This window comes from Panthera uncia (genome assembly GCF_023721935.1).
Source record: "Panthera uncia isolate 11264 chromosome A3 unlocalized genomic scaffold, Puncia_PCG_1.0 HiC_scaffold_12, whole genome shotgun sequence".
Lineage (NCBI taxonomy): Eukaryota > Metazoa > Chordata > Mammalia > Carnivora > Felidae > Panthera > Panthera uncia.
Window position 1 is genome coordinate 19,637,046 of NW_026057579.1, and position 3,952 is coordinate 19,640,997.

The following is a 3,952-nucleotide window of genomic DNA, read 5'->3' on the forward strand; positions in this document are numbered from 1 at the left end:
ACAAAAAAACAAAAAAACAAAAAAACAAAAAAACAAAAAAACAAAAACGGGGTGGGATGACTTTGTGGCTCCGTCGGTGGAGCTTCAGACTCCTGATTTCAGCTCAGGACATGAGCCCAGAGCGTGGGATTCAGCCCCGCATCGGACTCCGTGCTGAGCGTGGAGCCTGCTTGAGACTCTCTCTTCTTCTGCTCCTCTCCCTCCTCAAGCTCTCTCTCCCTTTTCCTAAAATAAAAAAATAAAAGAGTTTGGGGGAGCCTGGCCGACCGAGTCAGAAGACCATGCAACTCTTGATCTTGGGATTGGGAATTTAAGCCCCAGGTTGGGTGTAGAGGTTAGTTACATGAATAAAGCGTTAAAAGTTTTTGTTTTAAGTTTGAAGAAGTTGAGAGGGATGGAATGGATGATGCCTGGGATCTCCTGCAAACTAACTAGAGGGGTGGGAGATGAATCAAGATTGACCACAGGCTGGTAATTACTCAAGCTGCATAATAGATATGCGGAAATTCATTGTACTGTTATGTCTAATACGGATACATTTGAAATTTCCCACAATTAAAATTATGTTTTACTTTCTTTTAAGCTAAGAAACTTGAATAAAGCTATACAGATAATAAGTGATAAGGTTGGGTTTTGATTCCAGATCCGACAGACCTCAACACCTGCTCTCTTAACCTCTATCCTGGATTCTTGACAAGGAACCTGAAAAGATCTAAGAGGAAAATCTTAATGATCTTCAGAGGATTCAAAAGGAATCCACAAGAGCCTGGGTGGCTCAGTTGGTTGAGCATCTGACTCTTGATTTTTGGCTTAGGTCATGAGCCCGGGGTCATGGGATTGAACCCCAAGTCGGGCTCTGTGCTGAGCATGGCACCTGCTTAAGGTTCTCTCTCTCTCTCTCTCTCTCTCTCTCTCTCTCTCTCTCTCCCCCCCCCCTTTACCCCTTTCCTCCACTGGTTCTCTCTGTCTCTCAAACAAACAAAACAAAACAAAACAACAAAACAAACAAACAAAAAAGGGGGGGGCATTAAGAGACCTCTTGGCTAATTTCGGCTCCTGTTTTCCAGGTATAATTTTGGCAAGGATCAACAGAGTATAGCCAGATATTAATTCTCCATGCCTAGAGCTTATTATGAAGAAGATGCCCTCATTTTCTCTGCCTCTTTCTGAGGAGGTACAGAAGCAGCCCAAGAGAGAGTCTTTGGCAGCCAAAGTTTTCTAAAAACACCCAGGCAACAGCTGTCCTTGGGCTGTCACCTGACTTGCCAGGCCCTGAGTCAGCGCCACTCCCCCGGCCCAGCCCCCACTGCTGAGCCAGATATGACTTGTCCTTTCCTGGCTGGTCTGAACCGGTTGGGCCAGCCCAGCCCAGCCCTGCCCCATCCCAGCTTCCTCCTCAGTGGATGGCTTCTTGTTCCCTCACTCTTACCTGGGGTTCCCACCTTGGCACCTCCCTTGTCATCCAAACAGCAACCTCCTGCCTGAAACTTGAACCCTGAAGGGAGTCAAAAGACCACCTCCCAGCTGTTGGAGACGTGGACAGGACCCTGGACTCTTCCCGGGACAGAAAAAAAATGAGCTGGACACCAGCATCTCCTACTATCTGCAAAGGAAGTCTTCCTTCTCTAGGAGATTCTAGGATTTACTTCCGGTGAAAAGCAGAAAAAATATAAAGACGCTGCTCCTCTCCTGGAGAGGAGGATTCCATCCCTAGGCTCAAGCCCAGAAGAGCCCGCGTCTGGGGAAATATGAAGACCAATTTGGTCTCCAATGGAAATATGGAGACTTAGGGATATGTGACCTTGGGCTAGTCACTAATGTCTCTGAGCCTGAGTTTTGTCATCAGTAAAATAGAAATCGAAATCCCTACCTTGCAGGTTTGTTGTGAAGGCCCAACAAAGTAGTGCATGTAAAGCACTTAGTAAGGGCACAGCACACATCGGTTTCCTTCCCCTAGCCTTGACATTGCCTTCACCTTGCCTTTCCTGCTCACATTGGGCTGATAGCAAAGGTTTCAGGCCTGCGACCAAGCCCTGCTCTTGTGTCTTGATTCCGGACATTTGCACCTAGTTGCTACTGATCATTGAAATCAAAACTCCAAGCATTATTTTTTTTAATTAGGAGTTTTGATCCATCTGTCCATGTGGATTAATGTTGGTTCCAAGTACCCATGTTTCTTTTCCAAAACACCCGAAGGTCATTTATTTTAAGTGACCTAATTTTGAAATGTATAGCATCAAACTATAACTCACTATAGTTTGTCCCCTACCATAAAGCTGGGCCAGTCACACTCCAAGGGCACCCATATGACCCAGGCCATGACAGTCAAAATCTAACCCCGAGTTGTTGTTGAAAGGCAAAGCTTGCTAACTTGGAAGGTTGTAATCCTGTAGACATCGGCGGCCATCTTGCCACCACTTGTAAGGAGTCTGCCTGAGAAAGAAACCAACATAGAAGATAGAGAGCAGAGCTGAGGGATGGAAAGAAAGGATTCTTGGATGACATCATTGGAGCCACTAAACCTAGCTTTGCCTAAAGCCAACAACCCCTGTAATTTTTGGCTACATGAGCCAATACATTGTATTCTTTTTATAAACCAGTTGAAGCTGGATTTCTGTCACTTGCAAAAGCACTGACTAATACAGTGTGTTTTGGGTTGAGCAATGGAATGCATAATCTAAAATGTTGTGTTTCACGTAGAATTTTTGTATAATCATACTGTGTATGCTGCACTATTTTTATAACAACATTATTATTTTCTAATGTTTATTTACTTTGAGTGGCGCAGGGGCAGAGAGAGAGAGAGAGAGAGAATCTCAAGCAGGCTTCACACTCAGCATGGAGCCCAGCTCGGGACTCGGTCCCACTACCATGAAATCATGATCTGAGCTGAAATCAAGAGTCAGACACAACCGACTGAGTCACCGAGGCACCCTATAAAACTTTATTGAGATCTAATCTACATACCATAATGTATATTAAAGTATACAATCCAATGATTTTGGGTATAGTCACAGAGTTGTGCAACTGTTACTACAATCATATTTTAGAGCATTTCATCACCCCCAAAAGGAACTGTATCTATTAGCAGTGACTCCCCAACACCCACCTCCCAACCTTCCTTTAACCCCTACCAACCACTAATCTACTTTCTGTCTTTATTAATTTGCTTATTCTGGACATTTGGTATAAATGAAATCATACAGGGGCGCCTGGGTGGCTCAGTCAGTTGAGTGTCTGACTTCGGCTCAGGTCATGATCTCACAGTTGACAAGTTCGAGCACCACGTCGGGCTTTGTGCTGACAGCTGAGAGCCTGGAGTCTGCTTCAGATTCTGTGTCTCCTCCTCTCTCTGCCCCTCCCACGTTCATGCTCTGTCTCTCAATAATAAATAAACATTTAAAAAATTTTTTAAATGAAATCATACAATATATGGCTTTTTATGACTTACTTCTTTCACTTAGCGTAATGTTTTCAAGGCTCACGCATGTTGTAGGATGAATCGGTACTTCATTCTCTCTTTTTTTTAAGTTTATGTATTTATTTTGAGAGAGAGAGCACAAGCAAGGAAGATACAGAGGGGGAGGGAGAGAGAATCCCAGGCAGGCTCCACACTGTCAGTGCACAGCCCAATGTGGGGCTCGAACTCACGAACCATGATATCATGACCTGAGCTAAAATCAAGAGTCAGACACTTAACCGACTGGGCCACCCAGCTGCCCCAGTACTTTATTCTTTTATGGGTAAATAATATTTCATTTTATGGATACATCACATTTTGTGTGTACATTTGTCATTGATGTATATTTGCATTGTTTCTACTTTTCGGTTATTATGGATTATGCTGCTATGAACATTTATGTACTTATGTTTTTGTGTGAATATATGTTTCAGTTCTCTTGGGTACATACTTAGGAATGGAATTGCTGAGCCATGTGATAGCTTCATGTTT